The sequence below is a fragment of the Hypomesus transpacificus genome, unplaced genomic scaffold (genome assembly GCF_021917145.1).
Source record: "Hypomesus transpacificus isolate Combined female unplaced genomic scaffold, fHypTra1 scaffold_89, whole genome shotgun sequence".
NCBI lineage: Eukaryota > Metazoa > Chordata > Actinopteri > Osmeriformes > Osmeridae > Hypomesus > Hypomesus transpacificus.
The window spans coordinates 732,551-748,881 of record NW_025814040.1 but is presented as its reverse complement, the minus strand read 5'-3'; the positions used below and the strand labels follow the sequence as shown (position 1 = coordinate 748,881).

Sequence of the window (16,331 nt, the reverse complement as noted above, 5' to 3'; positions counted from 1 at the left end):
GGACAAGGCAGAGAAGACGGTTTAAACCAAACATAGAGCGGCGATTCTGGTGAGACCTGGCTGAACAGGTAGCTGGTGGGAACATTTTAAAAAACCAAATAGTATTGCCAGAGGAGTATGTAAACAGGGCACCGTGGCGTGAGGCAGGGGCAGGAGTGGCGTGACCATGACAACAATTGTCATGTACCCGTGTTAGGGTGGACGGCAAACATTTGGAAAACGATATGAAAACGCTAGTGTGGATGGAGATCGTTTTCAATTCGAATACGCGTAGTAAAACTTTCCAAAAACCTGTAAACTAGTATTTTCTGCATAGTTCTGAAATGTTCTAATTTGGTTAAATTCTGTCGTGGAATATTAGTTTTTTATTGATTGTATATTTTGAGTTTTATTCAAATCCATTCTGCAGGTACAATGCATTGTGACAATAAAATTTGATTAAGTTAAAATCAACAAATAATCGTGATAATTAATCGTGATCTCAATATTGACAAAATAATCGTGATTATCATTTTGGCCATAATCGTGCAGCCATACCACCCACATTAATCACAAAAAAGCAAGCTGTTCCAGAATGTTCTTTTCATAAAATATGAGCTTAAATCATTGTTTTTCTTATCATAATTAATTTTCACAACCAACAATTCATAGTAATACCTAACATCCTAGTCTTTTGAGTGCAGGGAGAAGGCTTAAAAAAAAAGGTCATTTTCATCCTCTGCTTGAGGTGGTGGAAGAGGAGCAGGTGTCTGGGCCTGCTCCATAGCACCACGCATCCTCTCCTCATATTTGGTCAGCCTCTCTTTGCGCACCCTCTTTTGACCAGAGGATCCTGGGGGCTGGCTCGTGGTTGCAGCTGCCTGACTAGCAGGGGAAGCTCCGGCTTCACTGGCAGGGGTTTCTGGCTCGCTGTCTGGCTGTGTGGCACTGGCTGCTGTCTGCTCTAGATCTTCACTGGCCTGGCTGACTGGGAATAAGGTGGCAGGCCTCTGGAAGTTGCTGCTGGAGTCTCTGTACTCCATAAATGGAGCCAGGTACCCCATCACAGCAGCATACTTCCAAGTTTTGTGATTGGAAAGACCTGCTCCACTCCTGCCCAACTCTTTCTCCCTGTTCTCCTCCCTCTTGTAGCTGTCCCTCAAATTCTTCCACTTTTTTGCAAACCTCAGCTAGAAATAAATTATTTGAAAACTGTTTAATATAGACAATTTAGACATACACGTTGACGTGTAAAAATGTATTATTACTCGAAGTCGAAGTCTTTGCTAATCTGTCGATACAACTATGGAGTCCCAGCCGGGCTAACTAGGCTAGCTAGCTCTAGATACCACAGAACGAAGTTACGTCATTTGACTAGACTGAATTTGAAAGTACAAAATACCCACCAAGAGCACCAACATCTTCGGCAACCTTGCGACCTTGCGCCAAGTATCGTTTTTTTTATTTACATCTCTGTACGAATACAGAGATGTAAGCAGTTACACAAGCAATTATTTTCTCCTCCATTCTGAAACTGAGAGCTAGAAATGTTTACCATGGTTCCTACGTTACGAGAAACAGGAAAACAATCCGATTGGCCATCGGTAGCTAAAATCGCTCCTCATATGCATAAAGTTGAGAAAATCTCAACTCGAATCGCGTCGCGTCACTACCCACAATGCACCACGCAAGCGATTCACCTGGCTCCATTGGAAATTAATGGAAAACATATTGTCGCTTGCATCGCGTCGCTGCAGTGGACACGCACTGTAAGGGGTATACACCCCTTAAAACCAAGTAAGATAGGGAGCTTACTTGAAACCTAGGGCCATGTGAATATTGCGCGACCGGCAACAATGGTGGCCAGATCATCCAGAGAGTCCGATAAATGTAATATTTTCGGCTTAATTTATAGATAAAAAAAGTCCTGAACATGTATGTTCCTAATTGTAACGTTTCTAAAAATCGGTAGTTTGGTACGCTAATGTCACAGTGCTGAATTGCACAACAGTCACGCATTTCTTTGACTAGCATGTCTACAGTTTTAAGTAAACTCCATTAGCAGCAAATTTTGTTTAATATCAGTGCATAACATTACTTGCTAGATGACGTACCTGTAACCAAGTGGCGTCCCATTTCTTAGGGATATGTAGCCCTTACCACTCAGTTTCGAGAGCCAAGGGCTAGGGGTAACCTCAGGGTTAGGGGTAAGGGGGAGTATTGGGATTCGGCCTATGACTAGGTCTATTTTTATGCAACTGGCCCCAGGGTGAGAGGTGGCTAACTTTTTTACCTCAAATTAAGTAGTCTTACTATTTATGCAACAGACAGGATTAGTTAGACTTGTCTAACTTGACAATTTAAGACAGTCTAAGGCTAAGACTAGTCTTAAAGGGGTTTTATAAACTCATCTTAATTCTGTGCTCAATAGTTTCATTTTATTACTATTTTACACATCATCCAATAACATTTTCCAGGACAACTGTTTCAATTACCATGTAAGGGTTCACTTTTGCTCAGTTTCCATGACTAATTAAAATTTATTCCATGTTTTCCATGGTTTTCAGGTACCGTGGGAGCCCTGTTTTAATGAGACGAGTTGACTGAATATCTTGTCTTGTGTCTCCACTAATCAGCTAATACCAATCACCTGTGTAAGAGACTGGCGCGTGTTTGTGTGGTTGCCACGGTGATGGTGCTGCTATGGCTGCAAATGCGCTGAGGGCAGAGAATAACAGAAATGTTGCTAGAATCCACACCTCAAACAAGTTAACCTAGACGCAAAACTATACGTCCAATCCAAAATATAACGATAACGATATTTTTCGAGACCCAAGACTTGGGGCCGAATTGATTTGGGGGCCCCTCTGCGTTTTTCTTTCCGTAATTACCGTATTTATTTGATTAAACTTCGATTTATTACACATTGTTCATTTTTAGTGTGCCGTTTATTCGAGGGCGGTGTTTATTTGAGGGTGACGTTTAATCTAAGAAATATGGTATTCTAGGCTGTCTGCGCTAGCATGCTAACGTGTTAGTTTGCTACATTAACTGTTCGTAAAGATAGTTTGAACTAGCCTGGCTGCCAGCCCAACTTGAACCCGCCCACAAAAAAAAGTGGTCCGGAAGTCGGGTCTGGAGTAGCTCGGTTCCGGAAAAACTATACGAGAACAGGAGCTGTTCCGACCAATGAAATTGTCAGGGCGGGCTTTATACGATGATGGACAAATGATCAACAGTAACGCAATCAACCACGTCACCAAAGAGCGCTTGGGTTGAATTTGTTTAGAGTTATCAGACTCATATTCTGACTAGAATTATGAGTATGACAACGTCAAGCTAAATTTGAAAAGTACGGTCTTCTAAATCACAGATTAAGCAACCATCAAATGTCAATGTTAGTTAGACTAGGTAGCTCTATCTCATCTGCTTTTTGTTAACGCTGATTTGCCAGGAATGCAAGAACAGCTAGAAAAACATAAAAACACCTAGACTACCTTCTGTAGCCATGTAAACTAGTTTAGCTTGCTAACGCAAGAGCACCTGCTTTCTCCAGTTCTTTCAAAAGATAATCTAGACAGGCGTTGGCAATAGGCTAGACTGCTATTTGTTTTCTAGCATTTTTTTTCGTAAGCTTCCCTTCTAATGTCTATTCCCTTCTAGCTAGAGTCATTTGCTAAGTAAGGTAGCTATGTTTAGATATTTGAAATGCATAGGCAGCTATGGACCCCGAGTGCAACACAACAGAATGTTTATTAAAATGACATGCGGCTACTAGGTATTTTTTACGACATGCTGCTACTACCGTATTTCTGGGGCGGCGTTTATTACACAATGTTCATTTTTGATGCAGCGTTTAATCGAAGAAACACGGTACATTAAACTGTAATTTAATGTTCTCTTGGGGGCCCTCTGGTGGCCACGGAGGCCCTAAAGCAGACGCTTAGTTTGCTTATGCCTTGGGCCGGCCCTGACTACCATACTAAACATGGGCCACGTGAGACGCGCTACAGGCCACGCTACAGGCCACGCCCCAATGTCAATTTTCAAAGTGATGCCATTTGCAGGTCATAAATCAAATCAAATGTATTTGTATAGCCCTTTTAACACGCAAGCATGTCACAGAGGGATTGACATACGCCCATAGAACTGCCCCTCAACCAACCTAAACCCTCAAGGAAGACAAGGAAAAACTCCCAGAAAAACTCCCAACGGGAGAAAAAATGGAAGAAACCTTGGGAGGAGCAATTCAGAGAGGGATCCCCTCTTCCAGAGACGGTTGGTAAAAGAGAGGAGCAGAACACAAGCTAAACATAGTCATACAGTGTCAATGGGTTTTGAAACACCAAAATCCATTGTTCGGCTTTATAGACGTTGGATGGGACCGGGAAACTCAGTGATGGCCGTCATGGAGACTGGATTCCGGTTGACGACCTGGTCCAGCGTTGGCAGACCGACGGCCAGGCAAGTCCTGACAGCTCAAACCCCCCACACCACAGGGAATGTGTGGGGGGGGACAGAGAGAGGAGAGCAGGGATTAGAGAATGCCATATTATACTTATACGAATAAGGATGAAAACAACCAGTCCCCTGTTGTCTCCAACTAGTAATAAAAACTATAACAGTAGCAATATACAGCAACGGAACTATGATAGTAACAATATACAGTAACAAGTTTACTTTATTTGTAACATCTAGATGGGCAATGTGAACATAAGCTATAATTACAATTTAAAAGTTACATGTGATACACACATAGGCAAGCGCACACCCCAGGTTTACATAGAAAGTACACACATGCTTCCCTTTAACAATCATAGAATTGACTAATAAAGAACGTTTTTAATCTAGTTTTAAATGTCGAAACAGTATTAGCCTCCTTAATTGAGACAGGTAATTTGTTCCAGAGAAGAGGTGCTCTATGTGAGAACGCCCTACCTCCAGCTGTTTTTTTCTTAACTTTGGGTATTACCAGATAGCCGGCATCTTGAGATCTTAGAGTCCTTGCGGGGCAATAGGGTGCAATAGGGAGATAAGAGTAGATGTTACATGATCAAACTTTCTTGTTTTAGTCAATAGTCTAGCAGAAGCATTTTGCACCCGCTGTACATTTTTTAGGTAGGTAATTGGGAGGCCAGAAAACAACACATTGCAGTAGTCCAGTCGGGACGTAACAAAAGCATGTTTTCGTTTTTCTGCATCATCCTTTGAGAGAAAATGTTCGTATTTTGGCAATATTACGTAGATGGAAAAATGCGGTTCTGGTAATTTGCTTAATATGGTACTCAAACGAAAGGTCTGGGTCCAATGTGACTCCTAGATTTTTTACCAGCTGGCTTTGAGATACTTTGACGCCGTCTAAGTCTAAGGTCAGATTGGATAAATTATTTCTGTATTTTTTAGGGCCGGAAATTTGAACCTCGGTTTTATCCGAATTAAGAAGAAGGAATCAGGCATGCAAACAGGTCAGGGGTAAAAAAGGTGAGAAGGAGGTCGAATTCTGGGGTCGATGATTTCATTCATCAGACTGAAGGATGAGTCCACTCTTGAACCATGAAAAATAGAAATACCACATTTTACCAATGCAGTGAGAACTAGATATTTCTCTTTCCCAGAGACATGACCCCACCACTCCACCAAGCAATCCCCATCCTTGAAACTGGGCAGGGACAGATCAACATTGTATCGAATGATTTCCTGATGGGCATCTCTCTCAGTTGGTTGGAGGTGGGCCACCATATCACTCAACCTCTTCAGCTGGATGGTTGCCTGTGAGTGACCTTTCAGAAGGGGATCCAGAGCAGACAGGGCCCTCAGTGTCTGGCTGACCAAGGGAAGCTTCTTCTGCATAAATGCAGCAGTTGTTGTGTAAGCTGTTCTGAGCTTTTCCATGAATTGTTTCAGCAGCTGTATAGTACATCACAAATCAGATAATTAATATATGTTGTCTCAAACAATAAGGGGAACATTATCAAGATATAAATAATATTATGTTGTAGAGTGCTAACGGCATGATTGGGATTCTTGCTCCTGAATGCGTTTGCCTCCTGTCTAATATACATCTCACTGGCAGGCAGTAGCATAGCTTGCACACTGCCTCGACACACGCCAACATTCTACAACAAATGCCAACAAACACCAACAGTCGGGTCAGTGTGCGCCAGCAGTTTGTGTTTGTTGGTCATTGTCGGGTACTGTTGGAAGAGTTCAGCATGTTCAGTCGGATTGTTGCAGAATGTCTGACCAATGTTGAGCGATTTCCAACGAACTCCAACATTCTGACAGCTCAATATCTTGACAAATAGGCTCAACAATGGCTGGTTTCTGGACCGAAGAACGCGAGGATGTACTCCTGGAGTGATGGGAAGAGAGAACCCATCGGTACGACGTTAGGAGTCAGGCATACTCCAACCGAGACAGCAAAAGTGCCGCAATGAGAAACATTGCAATTAGCTAGCTAGTTCTACCATGTTAATCTGTTAACAAGATAACCTATTTACATGTAGTCATTTAGCAGACGCTTTTATCCAAAGCGACGTACAAGGGACAGATAACCTATCTAGACTAACTAGTTGCTAACACGGTTGTTTCATTAGTATACTATGGTCACTGCTCCTTCATTTAGTAGGCTACAAGTATCAGTGTATTGCAGTGGCAGAGCCAGACATTTTTTTCTGGGGAGCTTGGCGTTTTAACGAGGGTGCAAAAATGAAAATGAGGGTGATAGCCTATGTGTCACATGGTGCTCTACTACAACACCTCCCCACCATATGTCCATCATCTGTTTATGTTTGCTCTCTGAAGCGTCATTGGGGTCCATGAAAAGCGCTAAACAAACCAAATCTTTCAGAGTGAAATTAACCTTGGAATAGCAGATATAATTAACTAAACAGTCAAAGAGTCAGAAATGCGTTAAAAAGGTATATATTATTTCAGTTCACAATCATCAATAATCTCATTGAACCTTATGTATTGCCTACCTAGCACACAGACAGACTGCAGTTTTTGAATTTTTTTAAGATGGCTCAAAAAAAATCCCCAAAAAGTTAAAATCTTCGGCAAAAAAATCCTCTTTGTTGCTAATCAACCGAAACAAGTCTTCTGCAATCAATGCACGCAACAAATCAGACAGCATTCATTAATGTTACACAACTGTTACAACGCAAACTGTTCCAACTAGCTTTTACAAAAACTCCTTTGTTGGACTCCAAACATGCAAGGTGGATATTTCTGGAGTTTTGTTCTTCTCAGACCATCCTGAGCGTCCATGCTAATGTCACTGATGCTGATGTAGCACCATGTTAACACCCTCAGTAGTGGTGGAGGGCAAGGTTATTATCGTTAACGAAAACTAACGAAAAAACGAAAACAAGTTTTTTTTTTTTTTCATTAACTCAAATAAAAATAAAAACGAGCCTTTATAAAAAAACGATAACTAACTGAAACTGTATTGTGTCTTTACAAAACTAACTAAAATAAAATAGAATTATAGAGAAAATGTCTTTAGTTTTCGTCTTTGTCAATGGATTTCATAGGTGTCAATTTATTTCATACATAGCCAGTCATGTTTTTTCAGACAAGTTTTTGAGCCGTTTCCGCTCTACTTCCTGAACTGCTCCCCTATTTGCAATCCATTTACGTTCTGGCGGGCTGGGTTTGTTTTGCTAGCTAGCTCCGTTGTGCCGACAAAGCACTGATATCGCAGTGACAAAGAGGATATCAAATGTACAACATTAAGAAAAGTGGCTCGGGAACGACGTGTGCGGTAGTTGGTTGCAAACACTCGAGAAAGCACCTGAACGAGTGGTTAGATAGGAGTGCTACGACCAATTTTAAAACTTAGAATCGCCTCTAGCCTGTTACAGTTATAACACAGTAGTATGCTTATTGTTTGTAGGCTATTCACATTTTGTTGGTGTTCCTTTGTCTATTGTTGCAGTGGATTTAATAATTATACATTGATATGTGGATATAATGATTCAAACCTTTCAAAGTGCCAATATAGACATTTACATTACATTACATTTATTCATTTAGCAGACGCTTTTATCCAAAGCGACTTCCAAGAGAGAGCTTTACAAAGTGCATAGGTCACTGATAATAACAACAAGATAGCCCAAAGCATTGCGGTTTCACATCTGTATAAGCCCGGCATGAGGTGTGTAGCCAACCGGTACTTGTTAAAAGCAGTCATAAGCGGGTTCATAGGAAGAATAGATAGATACGTAGGCACTTCAGGCAGTGACAAGCAACATAAATAAGGATAACAGTGTACTGCCTGTCTTGTCCTTCTGAAGTTGTTAAATTGAATAGGCTGAACATCAATATGTAACATCAAGTATAGTCTAGAAATCCCAAATGAATTAGCTTTCAATTTTAAAATGCCTAGGCTTTTTGGACCGTGTCCTGGCAATAAATAAAGAACATTATGCCACATGTTTTGCCAGGATAACTGGCAAGACCATTGAATGTTCATGATGTTCCTGTGTGTTTATTCCTTTGACTGGGTACAACAACGCGATCAGTCAACCAACTATAACAGTTTTTAATGTCGGGCTACAAATGTATAGAACAACTTCTGTCTGATACGTGTGGCATCCTTTAGCCAAATAATTAGCCTACATTTTGCCTAGAGATTGAAGAGCTAGACAACAAATGTTCTAATGAACCACCGACTTAAGTCATCTTCTAACATTGCCTTTGCTCCATGTTAAAAGCTCCAAAATGATGGACTGGCAAAAGCTTTATAACTATAAATCTATTCTAAAATGTACTTAAAAGTATGGCTACGACGTTATCCACAAGTACATGCAACAACGTTGGCAACTTATCCAGTAGTCAATGTCAAACGACAAGTATGTCAAAGTAGTAGAACCGTGATCCCAAGCTAGCATAGACAAATCGCTGTGTTTACACCGGCAGACGCTGTGCAAACCACTTCCGGCGGAAATGAATTGCATATGTGTAGAGTTATGGCGGCCCCCTGGTTTTGGCATGTAAACTTGTGTATCTTCCGCTGTACCACATTTAGTACATGCCAGGGGAGGAACGGTAAATGTATTCGTACTGTACGGTACGGGCGTCACGGTTCGGTTCGTGAAATTACACGGAGAATACACAGTATAAAAATAAATAATACTCGCATGCAAATTAATTAATGTAATGCGGAACTACTGTAAGATATTCGTGTTCTTTAGGGACAATCTGTAGCCCCACCTTAGCTCTGAAACTGATTGGCGCCGCCACCTGTGTAGCCGAGCTGTGCCTGAGTGAGTCAGAGATAGCTAGCAGCAGCAGCAGCACTAAAGACGTAGCCTATGCAACGCTAGTGCTAAATATGAATGTTCGTAGTGTAAGTATAGCGAAAAATAGACTAAACTTTCCTAGACTTTTAGCTGCGGTACTAATGCTGAGGGCTCGCTGATATTGCTGTCTTACTAGAACGTTCATTTAGTCTAGCAGACGCTTTTATCCAGAGCGTAGTATCTATGAGTTGTTGCTAACGTGTGCTGACGTTGTACACACCCAATAAGTTCCAAATTTCCAGGCCTCTCTAGTTTCTACTCTGCCGACCTTCTGTAGCTTCTCAGCTAGGTGAGTTCTTGTGTGCTGCTCATACAGGGGCCGTGTCAGTAGAACTGACGCTTTAATTTCCCACTCAGTCAATAAAATGAGCAGTCACCGTGAGGTAGCTTTCGGTAGCACGAGAAGTCCAACAATCAGTCGTTAGTGAAACGGAGGGTGCAGCTGACAACTCGCGCTCCATCAACGTCCGTGTTTTGTTGTATATGTAAGGGACCAGGGCCAGCGTTGCTACTACTGTGTCCCTGCCTGTGTTTGCGCTGTTGCTCAGCTAGTAGCCTATCGTGTCGTGGTGTGGGAGGACTGATCGACAAGCGCATCATACATTTAGCTAAGACTTGCATGTACAGTAGTTAATCTGGAGCCCTGCTTCTGCATTTTTGTTTTGCTTTTCCCCCCATTGTACCGAACTCGTACCGAACCGTGATGTCTGAACCGCGGTATGAACCGTACCGTGACTTCAGTGTACCGTTCCATCCCTAGTACACGCCCCTCGCCTTCAATCATGGTGGCAAAAGTCGGGAGAAAGCGACAAAGTCCAATTTGGGATCACTTTGAATATGAATGTGTCGCTATGTAAACTTAACATAGAAAAGCGAAGCACATCAGCTATAAATGTCTTACTTACTAGTGCTGGCCAGTGCAATTCATTGATTAGTTCATTTTGAGTTGGTTCATCTAAGTTCGGTACGAGTTCTGTTACATTCTGTGGTAAAGACTAAAACTAATATAAACTAAACTAAAACTAAGCATTTTCAAAAAATAAACTAAACTAGCAAACCCGCTTTAAAAACAAATTAAAACTAAACTGAAATTAAAAACAAAAAGTCAAACTAAATAAAAATAAAAACTAGTGAAAAATTCAAAACAAAAACATTTTTGTTTTAAGAATTTCAGTGCCCAGTCTAACCTTGTGTCGTTCTGTGTACCTGACAAATAAAAGACTTGAACTTAAACTTGAAATCACAAGTGTAGCCTAAAGAACTGGAAGACACAAGTGGCTTTCTTGCTACAGGTTTATTTGAAGCTTCTTCTCCAAATTCAACCCACAGTAACGAGAAAATAAAGCTTTATATGCTTAACATGAACATACAATGACAATCTTGTAAATAACGTTCACCAAAGTAAAATACAGACACAAAACAACATTGGCTACCTTGTTGGCTGCATGCTGTACATAAGGGAAGAGAGGTTTCCTTAGATTGCTAACATCAGCTATAACAACCTTAAACTTTTATCGTAGCATTAAATTGTCTGTGCTTTCCTTGCTGTTAGCTTAGCACTGTACTCTTACCAAATAAGGTCACTTAAATAATACTGAAAGCAATGATATCATTCTAAATTCTGACATTGGTTGAAAACAAATTCTACATTATTATAATGTAATTGCAAGAATTACATGTACAATAGGCTATAGCGAGGTAGCTGACTCAACCACTCGCGAATTCGCCTTTCATCAACCCCAAGTTCGCATGCTACAGATCTGTGGCTGCTGGCAGGGCCGCCCATAGAAATTGCTGAAAAGGTCCAGTGAATGGGCCCCCTTTATAGGTCTTTACTTATTAACGCATGCGCGTGTGTGTTCTCTCCTACATATAACATATGTAAACTTAGAGAGACTTACTCAGTGATGGGAGCTACATTATACATTACACATTACATTATTAGCAAAACAAATACATCTTTATACATAAAACTTAAACATACAGTTTAATAAATATAACTGAGAGGCCTTAACAACTTGTGTGGCACCGGGCCAGACACACACACAACAACAATTTGAAACACTGAGATCTGCTACACTCACCACATTTTCTAGTATAAAATGCAATTTACCTGCCTTCATCTTTGCCTATTATACAGCCATTTTCCTTGTCTTTCTGAATGCAAAGTCTTTTATAATGTATTTGAAGTCAATTTGTTTAGCCATTTCACAGTCAATGGAAAGTAGGCTATTGTGATTGAGCCTCTCCTGGCTCATTGTGGAGCACAAGTCATTTTTATGATTTTGAATTAACTGAATGACCTTTACCCTCCTGCCAAGGTACAGGTAAAGTGCAGAATGTCCTCAGAGCAATGCAGAACACGTGCTTTCTCAGTGTCAGCTTTGCTCTAACTAGCTTCCTCTTGGCTAGCATCGTGGCTACTGCTGCATGTCTCGGCAGCCTTGGCTGCGAACTTCTTTCGGAGTTGACTGTAAAAAAATATTGTATTACTTTTATTTGGGGGTCGGTCCCTCGATAGCTCTCTCCTTTTTTTTCTCTTTTCTGATATCCCGATTTCTGAACAGGTCCTGGCCTAGCAACAAAACTGTAGCCTACTCTCCCCCCCCCCCCCCCCCCCCCGGGACACAATCAGGACGCGAGATATGCACTTGTTTCGACGAACATGATTATTGCCGGCCCCCCAACACGGCTGGGCCCCAGAAAGCTTTCCCCCCTTATGGGCGGCCCTGGCTGCTGGTGAATGCTTTCAGCACAGCTTTCTCTTGGAAAGCTGTAAGAACGTTTAGGCATGCTGCTTCAGATTTCTACACAATGTAGACACAGGTGCGGCTTCAAATTTACACTAGGCTTTATGTTTGACCTCCATGTCTATTCTTTGTTTGTATATGGCTGCACTGATGCTAGGACCATCATTTTATCTGACAGCGCCACCTAGCAAGATTCTATGATGAAATATACTATTTAGTACGTGTCACTAGATCACTATGGAAGACTCTTTATTCAAATGGAAATGCATTTGTCAAATGGCAATTCAATGCGCAAAGTGACTATGCAATCTGCAATTCAATGTGCAAATGACAATGCAATCCGCAATTCAGTTTGTATTATTTTGAATACAAATTTGAATGAATGCTTATTAAATTGCATTTCATATTGACAAGGTTTTTTCGACTCTTTATTCAAATGAAAATGGATTTGTCAAATGGCAATTCAATGCGCAAAGTGACAATGCAATCCGCAATTCAAATGGCAAAGCAGTTGTCAAATGGCAATTCAATGTGCAAATGACAATGCAATCCGCAATTCAGTTTGTATTATTTTGAATAACAATTTGAATGAACGCTTACTGCATTGCATTTCATATTGACACGTTTTTTTCGATTCTTTATTCAAATGGAAATTCAATGTGCAAAGTGGCAATGGAATCCGCAACATATCAGATAACGACACTCGATTTCCATCTACATCGTCTGCTAAGGCAGTGAGCGTTGCAACAAGTTCTTCTGTCGCCATATTGTTGTTAGCATTACATTTACATTTAGTCATTTAGCAGACGCTCTTATCCAGAGCGACTTACAGTAAGTACAGGGACATTCTCCCCGAGGCAAGTAGGGTGAAGTGCCTTGCCCAAGGACACAATGTCATGTGCACCGACCGGGAATCGAACTGGCAACCTTCAGATTACTAGCCAAAGTCCCTCACCGCTCAGCCACCTGACTCCCTACTGTCCGCATTACAGTAGCAACAATGTTTATCTGTCCCCCCAACCGGCGGAATTACTGGGTTGTCAGTGTTATAGGTAGCCACTCAGAAGCAGAGTAAAGTTGGGTCTTACCCTCAATAGGGGTGGGGACCCGCCTTGATGGGGGGACTGACAGATTGCATTGCCATTTGAATTTTGCAACAAAAACAGTGATGACAAGTAAATGCTAATGCAATAGACTGGAGGCGCTGTTTAGCTACCACATTGAATCTCCATTTGAATAAAGAGTCGAAAAGACCCTGAAATTCAATGCAATAAGCGTTCATTTAAATTTGTATTCAAAATAATACAAACTGAATTGCGGATTGCATTGTCATTTGCACATTGAATTGCCATTTGACAACTGCTTTCCCATTTGAATTGCGGATTGCATTGTCACTTTGCGCATTGAATTGCCATTTGACAAATGCGTTTCCATTTGAATAAAGAGTCTAATAAACTTCCGTATGGAAGCAAATTGTGAGCAAAATTCTAATGAAAATGCATTTCCAGAAATGCATTTTCATTTTAAGAATGTGGCTGCATTATTTGACTCATAAATGAAATTAGTCATCAATCATCCTATTTGGATTTTAATTTTCTTCTTTAAACTGCTCAATCTTTCACTTAATTAAAATGAAAACGAAAAAGACATTTGAAATGTAATTTTCCAAATATGCCCCGGCAAATAGATACCAAAATTCAGTTTGAAATGTACAATTTGAAAAGGAAAATGCATTTCCAGAAATGCATTTTCATTTTAAGAATGTGGCTGCATTATTGGACTCAAAAATGAAATTTGTAATCAATCATCCTATTTGCATTTTCTTCTTCAAGACTGCACAGTTTATGCCATAATCAAAAAGAAAACAGAGCGGATATTGCATTTTCATTTTCGTGTTCTGCTCGCAAAGAAGTGCCCACAATTTGAAAATGAAAATGCATTCTGAGCGGCGCAGCAGAGTGACGTCAGTAGCCGCTCTTCTTCAGCTCCCTGCTGACCGAGCTACCCATCTTGTTCGGTAGGGAGCGGTGTGCACATCTTCATTGCATTACATCAGAATCAGAAAGGGTTTTATTTGCCATGAAAGTTTGCTCAGACAAGGAATTTACTTTGGCGGAAGGTGCATACATTAAACATATAGGAATCTTAAAACTTAAATATGTGGACTAACTATACAAAATGAGCAAAGTCTAGCTAATACTAAGGGGATTTAGAATTTTTTATTTTTTTTTAAAGTAGCCATAATTTAGCCTACAATCGAACCTAAAAATACATTGCAAATGTGCCGGGCAATTGATTGAATTGCCGGGTCTTTAGAAGACGCATCACAGATCATGGCGCTTCCTCAAATTGTGCAAACAGTGTTAGAATTAGCTGAGCAGGAAGAATCTAATAATATATCTGAGTCTGATACCCGTCACCGAGTAGAACAAGTCATAGAGAGCTTGGCTGCATACTCTGCCGTCACAGATTTACACATTAATGAGGTTGCCATAGTTTGAGGCTGTGGAGCCTCAAACGACCAACCATCAACATCCAGTTCGAGTCCATTGAAAGCTATTTATTAAATGGTTTAAAAAGAAAGGTAATAGCGGAGCTGTTCGGCGTATGCTACCGCCCCCTACCGAACAAGATGGGTAGCTCGGTCAGCAGGGAGCTGAAGAAGAGCGGCTACTGACGTCACTCTGCTGCGCCGCTCAGAATGCATTTTCATTTTCAAATTGTGGGCAGTTCTTTGCGGGCAGAACACGAAAATGAAAATGCAATATCCGCTCTGTTTTCTTTTTGATTATGGCATAAAATGTGCAGTCTTGAAGAAGAAAATGCAAATAGGATGATTGATTACTAATTTCATTTATGAGTCAAATAATGCAGCCACATTCTTCAAATGAAAATGCATTTCTGGAAATGCATTTTCAAATTTTACATTTCAAATTGAATTTTGGTATCTATTTGCTGGGGCATATTTAGAAAATTACATTTCAAATGTCTTTCTCGTTTTCATTTTAATTAAGTGAAAGAATGAGCAGTCTTAAAGAAGAAAATTAAAATGCAAATAGGATGATTGATTACTAATTTCATTTATGAGTCAAATAATGCAGCCACATTCTTAAAATGAAAATGCATTTTGGGAAATTCAAATTTTCATTTGAATTTTGGTCACAATTTGTTTCCATAACATTCATTACTGCAGGAAAATATTGATGATCTTGTTCCGGTCCATGGTTATCCAATTTGCTAGGTGGCGCTGTCAGCAACTTTCTTACGAACATCTCGAGAAATGGGCACCCTCTGAAAAGTTTTTTGCAGGTGTCCTTTTATGATCCAACGGAGTGCACTACCACGATTGAACCAATGTGATTAACAAAGGCATTCACAATGAAGGAAAAAATAAATTCTGTTTCGTGATTTAGAAGCAAATTCTTTTTTACAACCAATATTCAGCTTCTTTTAAAGGGGCTGGCAAGCTAACAGAATGACACGTGGATATACTTTCAGTATAGATCAGAGAATTTTGTTACATTAATGAATGTGTTTACTGATGTCAAAATTGCTTAAGTAACCTACCGTGATTGAACTAATGCAATCAACAAAGGCAAAGTTATGCTGTGTTCAAACCAAAAGCGAAGATAATTATTTGCGTGTCGCATTCATGTCATGTTCATTTGCGCAAATCGCTTGAAACCAACCGTTTTTTTCCATTATCCGAAATGACTAGGCTACTATACACAAATACAAAGTATTAGTGTCGTAGCAGACCCAGATAGCAGCTGATTTCCTGCCTGACCCGGTTAAGTTCCGGCAGATCCGCGTAAAAGTCGCATCCGTTTTGCGGATCCGTTCCAGATTTGATACAAATTCTACAATCTTAGTATCATTCTATGGATCTGGCCCGTTATCGGAACGGTTTCGAAAATTGAGTAACCTATAGCCTAGACTACTTGACACAAAAAACTTTTGACACTTTCCCAAAACATAACAATTATTGGAATTCTGGTTTAAAAAAATAGTTTGCATATTTAAAATAATCTGTCTATTATGTTATTGTCACACTCACTAACGCCTCGCACCAGATCCAAACAGCATGTTCGTAACGATGGATACGCGCAGCATTATCGAGCATATACATTAATCTTTTGGGATGTTGGTCAACTGTCAAACAAGAATTGTCCAGCCAGCAGACTGTATTGGTAAGTTAACACTTTGTTGGCAGTAACGCAACATTAAACTATGTATTTTCCCAAATAATTTCAAACAAAATATTACAAAAAGCCACCAACAGAGCAAGATTATCTTT

At 40.4% G+C, this 16,331-nt stretch overlaps 1 protein-coding gene across 4 annotated transcripts in view; it reads left to right on the top strand.

Moving 5' to 3' along the window:
• LOC124466276 (nucleus accumbens-associated protein 2) overlaps positions 1-16,331 on the top strand; it is a 148,193-nt gene that overhangs the window by 49,696 nt on the left and 82,166 nt on the right. The window lies entirely within an intron of this gene.